General features: G+C 36.0%; 1 protein-coding gene across 3 annotated transcripts in view; it reads right to left on the reverse strand.

Moving 5' to 3' along the window:
• LOC136884690 (gastrula zinc finger protein XlCGF57.1) overlaps positions 1–1,346 on the reverse strand; it is a 66,501-nt gene extending 65,155 nt beyond the window's left edge. For all 3 annotated transcript variants that reach the window (XM_067156962.2, XM_067156960.2, XM_067156959.2), the window contains exon 1: positions 1,214–1,346. The gene's annotated coding sequence lies outside the window, so the exon portion shown is untranslated. The remainder of the gene's footprint in view (positions 1–1,213) is intronic.
• Between the last annotated feature and the right edge of the window lie 11,952 nt (positions 1,347–13,298).

Consider the following 13,298-nt stretch of genomic DNA (forward strand, 5'->3'; position numbering starts at 1 on the left):
AAGCTATTCTTAGTTTGTGTTTCAAAGGTTGCCAATACGAATCTCGAAGAACCGAAGTCGACCGATTCAGCAGTAACGTGTAAATCTATCGCTAAAAAGTGCGCAGGTACAAAGACAACTACTATCCGCACACTTTATCTTGGTGCATTTACATCCTAGTGCTGAATCGGTCGACCTCGGCGATCTTCGAGATTCATACTGGCAACCTCTGAAACACATACTATGAATCGCTTAAGCATCGTTGTGCGACATCTGGCGTAAACTTTACGTACTGGTACTGTTGTTGTTTACACATCAAAGTCAAAGTATAGAATTCATGCTAGGAACAAGATTCGCATCGAGAGATATGTTTTATAATGTTATATAATGTGTATGTGACATAGTTGTTGGCTTAAGATGATAACGGTTTAGAAATTTCATATCGATCGATCGTCTTCTCGATTCAATTCAGATTTCATTTTCATTCTGTTGGCAGCACCAGGCAGCACTATCGATACCGGGACAGCTCCCTCCTTACTCCTCGCCCCGTACGCAAATGCATCACGATAAAGTGTGCGGACAGTACACAATCGTGGAAATGTAACGCACTACATCATGTAATACGTCGACATTTTGAGTTAAATCAAAATTCCTCCAAATGGCAGCGGAGGTTAGGGGTTTACAGTGAACGGTTGCAGAAAAAGAAAAAAAAATCACCACAATTCCGTAATGAAACGAACCATAAATAATAAATAGAATGGTGAGAGTAAAACTGCTTGAAGTATGGCGATACGTACAAAAAACTGAATATTAAACAACAAACCTACCACTTCGAAACCGAACCGGACATTGGTAATTATCTTACTTGGAAATTTAAAACTATTACGGTACGCTTGGGCCATACAAAACACCCTCGGTACTAATCGCTTAAAGCAGTAATAAAACCCAGTATGAAACTGGGCAATAACAAAGAAAACAGATATTTGAGTGCCAAAGTAAAGCATTACAGGAGTATAAATCAGAGCATAAACAATGTGTAACGACAAGTTAACCAACGGAAATAAATATTCTACACAAGGAGAAACTGACTTATGGTAGTGCAAGCAACATTTCGCTTGAGATAAAAGATCTGTACTGTTAGTTTTGGGGGAAAAGCGTTGAATTATTTACACAAATTAAGCCTACAAACATCGCACTGCTAACAGTGTTCGAACATTTATTGCACTATACTTACCGAACGTGTATTTATTTTCTGCTTACCGATCGACAAGTGTGAAGAAATTCTTCCAATGTATTCTAGGTTACCAGAAGTTCTAATAAACAACTGTTTAAATTCACGGTCACGGTGTATGGCAGACACATTCGCCAAGACCTAGTTTCACGGAGGAAGTACGTCATAACGTACTACATTATACAAAAACTTTACAGGAGCAAGATAAAACCAAGCCAACTTTTGTCGCTGAAATCGCAGTCGTGTTCTGTCATTAACGCCGTTTCACTGCAGCTGTATTGAATCATTTCGCACTTGGTCGAAAAATTACGGACATATAATAATAATAATAATAATAATAATAATAATAATAATAATAATAATAATAATAATAATAATAATAATAATAATAATAACAGCTCTCTGACCTCATTAAACATGCGTCATCACACCTCAATCAATCACTACTGATCTGCATTTAGTGTAGTCGCCCTGGGGGCAGATTCGATATCTGTTGTTTTCCTAGCTTTCCTTAAATGATTGCAAAGATATTGGAAATTTTTTGAACATCTCTGTTGGTGAGTTGGTAAGTTATTCCAATTTTTTACTATTGAAAACTCACACATGCCGTGCAAAACAAAAACAATCTTTACATGTATAAACGAATATTTGGCCTAATTTGTCCTCATGAATTCCAGCTTTATCTTCATATTTTGATCTTTCCTACTTTTTAAAGACACCAATCAAACTTATTTGTCGACTGATGTCATTCGACGCCATCTATACACTGACAGCTCGGAACATACCACTTAGTCCAGCAGCTCATCTCCTCTCTCCCAGGTCTTCCCAGCCCATACTTTTCAACATTTTTGTGATGTTACCCTTTGATCGGAAATCGCCCAGAACAAATCACGCTGCTTTCCTTAGGGTTTTTTTCCAGTTCTTGAAGCAAGTAATCCTGGTGAGGGTCCTATACACTGGAACCATACTCTATTTGGGGTCTTACCAGACACTTATTTGCTCTCTCCTTTACAGCCTTACTACAACCCCTAAATGCCCTCTTAATCATGTGCTGTTATATTTATGTGATTACGGTACCCAAATGGTGATCACTCCTTACATTAACACCTAGGTACTTACAACGAACCCCACAAGGAACGTTCACCCCGTCAAACCAATAATTAAAACTGAGAGGACATTTCCTGTTTATGAAACTCACAACCTGACTTTTAACCACGTTTATCGTCATATTGCCCTTCTCACAACATTATCAAGGTCATTTTACAGTTGCTCACAAACTTGTACCGGTACCTAACTTATTGTTTTATCATAGAGAATAACATCATCCTCAAAAAGCCTTCTCTCTAATTCAAGTTCCGGTTCTTTACTCATATCACTTATATATATGGTATAAGAAAACATAAAGGTCCAATAATACTGCCTTGAGAAATTCCCCTCTTAATTATTACAGGGTCAGATAAAGCTTCACCTACCTTCATTCTCTGAGATCTGTTTTCTAGAAGTATGGCTACCCATTCAGTCACTATTTTGTCTAATCTAATTACACTCATTTTTGTCAGTAGTCTCCCATGATCCACCCTATAAATTGACTTAGATAGGTAAAACTTAATACAGTCCATTTGACCTGAGCCCAGGATATTTTCTATACCTTGCTGGAATTGTACAATTTGAGCTTCAGTGGAACAACCTTTCCTAAACCCAAACTGCCTTCTATAACCAGTTATTATTTTTGCAAACATGTCTGATATTATCAGAACCAAAGCTTACATGCAATGAGTGTCAAACTGACTGGCCTGTAATGTCTATCACCTTTTCCTTTATATTCAGGTGCTACTATAGCTACTCTCCGTTCATTTGGTACAGCTCCTTCATGCAAATAATAATCAAGTAAGTACTGGTACAGTACTTCAGATATGGTACTATATCCCAACCCATTGTTTTTAGTATATCCCTCAAAACTTTATCAATTCCAGCTGCTTTTCTAGTCTTGAACGTTTTGCTTACTGTAAATGTCATTGTTATCATGGGTAAATTTTAATACTACTTTAGTGTTAGTCACCTCCTCCATCCGAACATTATTCTTGTAACCAATAATCTTTACATACTGCTGACTGAATACTTCAGCCTTTTGAAGATCCTTGCCAACAAACTCCCCTTGTTCATTAATGATTCCCGGAATGTCTCTCTTGGAATCTGTTTCTGCCTTGGAGTACCTATTTAAACCCTTCCATTTTTGACTAAAATTTGTCTGAGTGCCAATTGTGCTTGCCATCATGTTTCCCTTCTGGCTTCATTGCTAGATTCAATTTCCTATTATGTCCCTTTAAGTTATCCTTCCACAGCCATTTCTAACTCTATTTCTTTCCAACCTGAATCTCCTTCTTAATCTCTTTATTTCTTTGTTAGAATATAGTGGGTCCTTACCATTCCTTACCACCTCTAAAGGTACAAACCTCTTTTAACATTCTTTAACAGTTACTTTAAACCCATCCCAGAGTCTGTTTACATTTTTATTTACCATTTTCCACCAATTGGGTTACTTTTTTATATCTTCCTCATGCCTCTTGTATCTGCCATATTGTACTGCCTAATAGTCCTAATTTTAATACCTTCCTTTCTATCATATTTATTTTTAACTACAACAAAAACAGCTTCATGACCACAAATACCATATCTTACTTAGGTTCCACTATAGATCTCATGTTATACCAGCACCACATTCAGATTATTCTTCCAATGAATCAATAAATCAATCAATCACTACTGATCTGCATTTAGTTCTATTGCCCAGGTGGCAGATTCTCTATCTGTTGTTTTCCTAGCCTTTTCTTAAATGATTGCAAAGAAATTGGAATTAATTGAACATCTCAATTGGTAATTTATTCCAATCCCTAACTCCCCTTCCTATAAACAAATATTTGCCCCAATTTGTCCTCTTGAATTCCAACTTTATCTTCATTTTGTGATCCTTCCTACTTTAAAGACACCAACTTATTCATCTACTGATGTCCTCCCATGCCATCGCTCCACTGACAGCTCGGAGCATACCACTTATTTTGCAGGTTATAAATTTCATTTTTTGTCCGTATTGAAGATCTACTTATGATAAAAATTCTTATAATTTTGTTAATTACCACCTATTCAATACAATAAAAACGTAGTTAAAACTTACATATTTATTAAGTTGTTGATATGGTACATGTTCCGCTCCTTTTTTGTGAGCATCATCAGCCAATTATTATTTAAGGTTATATAAGATCACGAATCTATTATATTGGATTAAGATTATGCTTGTAAATCTGATTGACAAATCTTATAATATTTTACAGGTCCTATAACAGTAAAATTATGTCTTCAAGTTAAAACATATTTGTCTAAAATCTATGTAAGTCTAACATTTTATTGACAAAACTCATCAGCTGAAAATCCTTTAAATATATTTTTAAAAACCTTTTGAGATCTGGCTAATTGTATTGATTCAATGTTGCTTGACTTGTATGATTGTCGTTGAAACTTTGTATTAACACTTTTCTACTGTTGATAATTGCTTATGTTATGAACATTTAACTTGTTCTCGATGATGCTGGAGTAACATTTGTACAAAATGTATTGACATTAATTTTATGTTATCAATACGAGAAGAATTTTCATGAACAAACTTGTTGGTGAATAAACACTTTCTAATGTGATGTAGAATTTGAATTTTCTCGTATGTTCCAAATTGGGCTTGTTGGTATATCTGTAATGAAAGATAAAAAATATATGTTTATGGTTTTGATTATAATTCTGTATAAACTTCTTATCGAAAGAATTGTCACTTTTCTTTCTGCTGCATAATTGTCCAGTGTTACTCCTAACCACTTGAGAACTACTTGTTCTGTTTGCACTCCTTGTATTATATGAGTGAGTGTGGATGAGTTTACGTTTTGGCAGGGAGTGGGAAGGGGAAGTGAAGGTAGGCGGTGCATTGATAGCTGCAATAGATTGTGGAGGGAACTGCCTAGGAGAAGTAGGGGAGGAGTTGAGTTTGTTTGCGTCAATAAGCCATTAACTTTTGTCGGATTAAAATGTTTATAGATTTTATTTATGTCAGATTTAAGCAATTTCATTAGTTCCGGTAATTGTACTAAGAATGGGTTCTTTATTTCAATTTCGTCATTTAGGTTTTTATTTTTGTTGTATTGCTGATCTAAATGAATGTATATGTTTTCTAATTCCGTCATTTCTTTTCCTTTTTCTACTCTTCTTAAAATTCTTAAATCCCTTTCAATAGTTGTAAAACTGTGTCCAGTTTCTAGCATGTGTGCTCCCATTGCAGAATATTTCTTGTGTTTGGCTGCATTTACATGTTCGGGATATCTTATCATAAAGCTTCGGCCAGTTTGGCCAACATATGAAAAATTGCATTCTGCACATACAAGCCTATATATTCCAGATCCTTGTTATTGATTACTATTTATATTAACTGAATTGTGGTTGAAGAAAATATTTCGGTTCGTGTTTTGGGTTTTGATGGCAATGTTAATATCATGTTTTTGATGGTATTAGTTACTTCGTATATAGCTGGGTTAGTAAATGTAAAAGTTACAAATTTGGATTTCTTATTTTTATCTGTTATGAGCCTTGTGGCCAATTTTATTTTCACCTTATTAATGATTTTGTTAACCATCTCTGTTTTATAGCTGTTATTTTTATGTTACTGTCTAATTTATTTTTAAAATCCAAAATATTATCACTATTATTCATTTTACTGTCTATTATAACAAACGTGTCATCCACGTATCTCTGCCAAAGGTTTAGTCCTTCTATGTTATTCAAACTTTTAACATGTTCTAAATGATCCATATAAATGTTAGCTAGTATACCAGATACAGGGTCACCCATTCCCAAGCACATTTGATGATATATCTTTTGATTAAATGTGAAGTAATTATTATTTAAAACAAATCTCAATAAATTTATGAATTCTTCTATTTCACACCTACTTAATTTGCTGTGACTGAAAAAATTAAGTTTGATTATATTAATGGTTTCATTAATCGGAATGCAAGCGTACATGTTAGTTATATCATATGAACACATTTTATGATACGGTTGCAGTTCGAATTTATTAAGCTTATCACAGAATTCTATTGAGTTATTGATTGTAGAATTATTGTAAAATTTATAGTGCTTTTTAAAAAAATTGTGTATACATTTAGAAGTCTTATACGTTGGGCTATTCATGCAGTTGTTTATAGGTCGCATGGGTATATTAGCTTTATGGACTTTGACACTTCTGACACTCTAGTTCATTAAAGAGGAAAGACGAATTTTTAAGCAATTTCTTTAGATTCCGTTGAATTTTGACTGTAGGATCTTTCTGTATTATCGAATAGGCTCCATTGGAAAAAAAATTCTTCTGTTTTCTCAATGTAATCATGCTTATTTAAAATGACTGTTGTGTCCCCTTTATCAGCTTTGGTTACTATTATATCACTTTCGTTGATTTTAGTTTTTAATTCTTTGATTTGTTTATTGAGGTCGGGATTTAAGTTATTATTTATTTCTTTTACTAAAGTTGGAAGTTTCGTTTTAACCTCGAATCTTGTATCATTTTGTGATTCTAAAGGCAATTTCCCTGTATTCAATTCTACTTCAGCTATAGTGGTTATTATGTCTTCTATTTGATGATGGTTGATGATCTTCCATTACTGATATACCAACAAGCCCAATTTGGAACATACGAGAACAATTCAAATTCTACATCACATTAGAAAGTGTTTATTCACTAACAAGTTTGTTCATGAACATTATTCTCGTATTGATAACATAAAATTAATGTCAATAGATTTTGTACAAATGTTACTCCAGCAACATCGAGAACAAGTTAAATGTTCATAACATAGGCAATTATCAACTGTAGAAAAGTGTTAATATAGTTAACAAAGTTTCAACGACAATCATACAAGTCAAGCAACATTGAATCAATACAATTAGCCAGATCTCAAAAGGTTTTTAAAAATATTTTTAAAGGATGTTCACCTGATGAGTTTCGTCAATAAAATGTTAGACTTAGATAGATTTTGGACAAATATGTATTAACTTGAAGATATAATTTTATTGTTATAGGACCTGTAAAATATTATAAGATTTGTCAATCAGGTTTACAAGCATAATCTTAATCCAATATAATAGATTCATTATCTTATATAACCTTAAGTAAATAATAATTGTCTGATGATGCTCACAAAAAAGGAGCAAAACATGTACCATATCAACAACTTAATAAATATGTAAGTTTTTATTACGATTTGTGTATTGAATAGGTGGTAATTAACACAATTATAAGAATTTGTATCACAAGCATACCACTTAGTCGAGCAGCTCGTCTCCTTTCTCCGAAGTCTTCACAGCCCAAACTTTGCAAAATTTTTGTAACGCTACTCTTTTGTTGGAAATCGCCCAGAACAAATTGAGCTGCTTTTCTTCGGATTTTTTCCAGTTCTTGAATCAAGTAATCCTGGTGAGCGTCCCATACACTAGAACCATACTGTAGTTTGGATCTTACCAGATACTTATATGCCCTCCCCTCTACATCCTTACTACAACCCGTAAAAACCCTCATAACAATGTGCAGAGATTGGAACCCTTTATTTACAATCATATTCATATGATTATCCCAATGAAGATCTTTCTGTATATTGATACCTAGGTATTTACAATGATCCCCAGAGGGATCTTTCACCCCATCAACACAGTAATTAAAACTGAGAGGATTTTTCCTATTTGTGAAACTCACAACCTGACTTTCAACCACGTTTATCATCATACCATTGCCTACTATCCATCTCACAACATTATCAAGGTCATTTTGCAGTTACCGGGCAAGTTGGCCCTGCGGTTAGGGGCGCAATCGCAGGGCTTCTAATGTGTTTTATTCAGTGTAAAGTTCATGGTAGTTTTATTCAGTATATCATGCCGAAAACTGTGTAAGCCCTGCAGATCACGGGTTTCTGACCCAACGTCTAGATTAAAGGAAATTGGAAGAAGCTTACCAAATGGCCAAGCAAACCTGTATTAAGAAGAGTGTCTCCATTAAAACTAAAATCAGGCATTACAAGACCGTAATTTAAGCAGATTGTCTGTTCTCCATGAAAATAGCAGAAATAGAAGAGCTGGAGAAAGGGTAAAAAAGATTCTTTAAAAAATGAGGCACATTAAAGACTTAAAATGGGGAATTCAGACACAGGAAGAATGAATTCGTCAATAAAACAGGCTAAACCAAACAGAATCTGAAAAAGCTGTCATGTTTCCATCATTCTATTACCCTGACAAAATAATACCTGCCAAGTTTTCAGATATCAGTAGCATATTCCCAATGAATGTGCTTGTGTGTTGAGAATAGCTCCCAAACTAATCTCTGGAACAGTCTTTCCACACAGGTACTCTTGAGCAACAACTCTTGTAAAACTAATGTGTTCTATGAAAATATATTAGTTACGTTAATGATAAAACAATAGCCTAATGTAGTAGGCCTACTGTGTCAAGAACTGCACAATTGCTGCATATACAAGCTCATTGCACTAGTTTGCTGCACCTATATTCAATGTTGCTTACTATAGTTCCATCCTGGGAGAATACACATCCTAAATACATACTTAAAATTATCTACTTGTTCCAGTCTTATTCTCAATCTGAAATTAAGTTCTCTTCTAGGTGTCTTCCCTACTGCCATCACTTTAGTCTTGAAAAGGCTAATTTTCATAACATACTCATTGCATATTTTTTCATGTTGCAAGATATTAGATTGCATGGTTTCAGTACACCAAGTCATCCACATAGGACAAACTGCTCACTTACAGATCTACCTAACTGAATCCCTCCCTGCCACCTTATACCTTTGTAACTTAGCCTTAATCTTCTCATTCCAAGTACTCTACTGCCACTGATTTTACCTGTTTGTTCCAGCAACCATCCTCACTACTTTCATGTCTGTTACTTATAACATATTAATAACATATAGGCCGACTGAGGGCATCAAGATAGGCCCTTTCTTTTATTTCTTGTATTGTAGATCCATGTGAACAATGGAAAACAAAGGTAAAAAGTTAATCTGTAACTATTTTGACAGGTGTTTCTACCAAAGTTTTTTAGATTTTATACTACAAATTAAAAAACTATATTTCATGTGATGTGATATTAAGGGGATATGATGGGAGAAAAAGTATTTATTAAAAACACTCATATGACAGTTACATGCTTGTAATAATTGCAGCCAATATATATGTATTAGGCCTATATTAATTTTAGATGCTAAACAAATTGTATTGTACAATTATTGGATATGAGCCTTTGGCTATTTGAAATTAATTAATAAAGAAAAAATAATTTAATTTAATTACCCTATGAGTTAATCAGAGATCATACAAGAGCCTGCACCCTACTCTGCCAAATGTAACTTTATATAATCAGTATATACAAACAGTTTTGACAGGCAATATAAGACATAGCAAAATGAAATCATTTACCACCTGAGCAACAGCCCTAAATAACATTCTACTGTAGATGGCCATAGTATTTCGTTGTTAGAATGGCATACTCTTCACTTCAAAAAATAGAATGCAAAGTGCTTGTTATTAGTATCTATTATTGTTTTGTAGTGTTTGGTACACATTTTGGTGGAATTCAAGGCAAAATTTCCATTTTACTTCAACTGATTCATATTGAAAGGATGGACAGATATGCTTGGAAGTGTTCATATGAGTAAAGAAGATGCATATGGACAACACACACAAAGTCAAAAATCAACATTGGGGTAAAAAGGAGAGTCCTAACAGTGCATTGTGAAAATCTATGTCACTCCTTAATGGCGGATAGTGTATAGTCACAAAATACGGGGCTCGTGGTTTGTGCGGCAATAGGAAGTGAATTTTAGCAGTCGTAAGTATGATACATTATTGTAACTTGCACAGTTATTTACGTCAGAGCATTCAGTGAAACCTGAAACGAAATATCTACAAAACAACAATGCCCCCCAAAGTTAAAGAGGTGCCAATGGGAGCCATTGTGAAGTAAGCAGTGCAGGAAGCGCTGAGCAGCAAGGAAACTCTCAGCACGCTTGCTAACCTCGTCCAAGATCAGGTGACGAAGGCAGTTGCAGAGCAACTGAAGGAAACCATCAATTTCAATACGAGTGTGATCGAGGAAATAAAGCGTACGCTGGAAGAGACACGACCATAAGGGAACTAAAAATGGAGTTGCAAATTAAACTAGACAGTTTAGAGCAGTACCAAAGAAGACCGTGCTTGCGTGTGTTTGGTGTGGAAGAAACTGCAGCAGAAAACAGGGACAATATTGTCATTGATATTGCTCGTGAAATTGGGGTGGAAGTATCAGTGAACGAAATAGACAGGTCGCATAGGGTTGGGAAAAGTCAAAATGGCCGCCCAAGACCCATAATTCTGAAGTTTGTTTCGTACCGGGAAAGAAATACAATGTTTGTAAACAAAAAGGAACTCACGGGTACAAACAAACCAATTACCAAGGACATAACCACAGAGAGACTGCGGCTTCTGCAGGACGCTATGAGTAAGTTCAGTATGCAGAACGTGTGGTCCAAGGATGGCATAATTTATGTAAAGCAAGGAACACGTATAATACCTGTGTCAAACCGCGAAGATCTCGATCGTATTCGCTAACCATGAGCCGACACTCTGTGAACTAAATACCGCTGTATAGAATTTAAATCAGAATGTCAACTGTAGCTATAGCCTATATTTTTTCATTAATTTCAATTTTTAGTTTCTTAATTTTATCTAGTGAAGTTTTTCCTTTTATAACTACAGTTAAATTTCAAGTTGGCAGCAACAAGCAACCAGGAAACAAATGCCTCTAGTTTCAGCCTCGCCAGCCCACAGTCCCAAGCAGGTCACTCAGCCCCCACCCTAAGTAGGCTACGGCTAATCACCTTCAAGACATTATTTTGCCTTACCCTACCTCCTTACAAATAGCTTATGTAAACACTCAGAGCATTCTCCCACATTTCCCGGAATTATCTGAAATATTCTCAACCTGCAACCTGCATGCCATACTATTCTCCGAGTCTTGGTTGCGTCAGTCTATACCTTCATCTCTTGTTAGTATGAATGGTTATTTATTAGTTAGGAATGACAGGAGCGGTAAGCCCGGTGGAGGAGTTGGTATGTATATACGGGATGATGTGAAGTATAAGGTGATATTAAAATCCCCCAGTGAGTTCTCCAATAGCCCTGAATTCTCGTTCGTTGCGCTCATAGTTCGCGGTACGAAGTGCTTGCTTGGTATGGTGTATCGTCCACCAAAGACTGGTAACATCACAAATCTGGAGGGAGCCCTACATGACCTAACACCCAGGTATGAGCATCTGATTTTAATGGAAGACTTTAATACAGACTTGACAAACAAATCTACCGAAACAAAACGATTGACTGAGATGTTTTCATCCATTAATTTGGCAATACTACACCTAAACTCTGCACATCATGTTGCCAACACACGTACGCTCCTCTATCTAATAATTACTAATAACACCAACCGAATACTAACTCATGGACAAATGTCCGTTCCCGGTCTCTCCCGACATGACATGGTTTACGCTGCATATTCCTTGAAGTGCCCTAAATTCAAGCCGAAATTAATTACGTATAGAGATTTTAAACACTTTAATGAAGACGCATTTTGTAAAGATGCTCTTAACATATCATGGCACAGCATTCACTTCATAAATGATATTGACGGAAAAGTAAATCGTTTTAACGAACTACTTCTGTCTTTGTATGACATACATGCACCACTACGCATTGTTAGGGTAAAGAGACCTTCAAACCCATGGCATTCCCAAGAAATACGCGACCAGATGAAAATAAGAGACGCAGCCTATAATTATTACGTGAAATATCCTACAGCCAGCCCCGTGGTGTAGCGGTAGCGTGCCTGCCTCTCACCCGGAGACCCCGGGTTCGATTCCCGGCCAGGCCAGGGACTTTTACCTGGACCAGAGGGCTGGTACGAGGTCCACTCAGCCTACGTGATTAGAATTGAGGAGCTATCTGACGGTGAGATAGCGGCCCCGGTCTAGAAAGCCAAGAGTAACGGCCGAGGGGATTCGTCGTGCTGACCATACGACACCTCGTAATCTGCAGGCCTTCGGGCTGAGCAGCGGTCGCTTGGTAGGCCAAGGCCCTTCATGGGCTGTAGTGCCATGGGGTTTGGTTTGGTTTTGAAATATCCTACATCTGACAATTTCGGAAAATATAAAAAACTCTGAAACAGAAAAATACAGTTAATTAGAAATGATAAAATACGTCACTCTTATGTTATTTTGAACACACAAAATTCTAGTCAGATTTGGAAATCTCCTCGCGAAATGGAATTATGCAAAAACAAGACAAATGACAACAACTTTAATGTACCACTAGCTGACCTAAACTCATATTTTAGCTCACGATCCTCTCAGATTGACGAACAGACCAAAGCAGCAGTAATTAACAGAATATCCTCAAAAGCAAGACATAATGGCGAGCAGTTCTACTTTTGTCATGTGACTCCCAGTGATGTTAGGAGCGCCTTCAGTGAAACAAAGTCAGGGTCCACTGGCCGTGATGGAATCAACCTGTCTCTTTTAAAAAGAATCATGGATTTCATACTTCCAACTGTCACGCATATCATTAATAACTCACTCATGACTGGAGTCTTTCCTTCGAATTGGAAACATGCAATAATCCGACCTTCCCCTAAAAACAACAATCCCAACAGTTCCGAAGATTATCGTCCAGTTAGTATCCTTCCTATATTAGGAAAAATATTGGAGAAAATACTGTATAGCAAATGACTGAATATCTTATACAACTTACAAATAACAATAGGGATTCAGACAAAACCACAGTACTACAACGGCATTAGTTAAAGTGATAAATGACATGCAAATAGCGATAGATAAAGAACCAATGTCTATACTTGTTCTCTTGGACTTAAGCAAAGCCTTCGACTGTGTAGATAGAGACGTATTACTCGCTAAACTTCAGGCGCTGAAATTTGCTTACAGCCACTGGCGTATGCTGGTATCAAG

The sequence above is a fragment of the Anabrus simplex genome, chromosome 13, assembly GCF_040414725.1.
Source record: "Anabrus simplex isolate iqAnaSimp1 chromosome 13, ASM4041472v1, whole genome shotgun sequence".
NCBI classification, from domain to species: domain Eukaryota; kingdom Metazoa; phylum Arthropoda; class Insecta; order Orthoptera; family Tettigoniidae; genus Anabrus; species Anabrus simplex.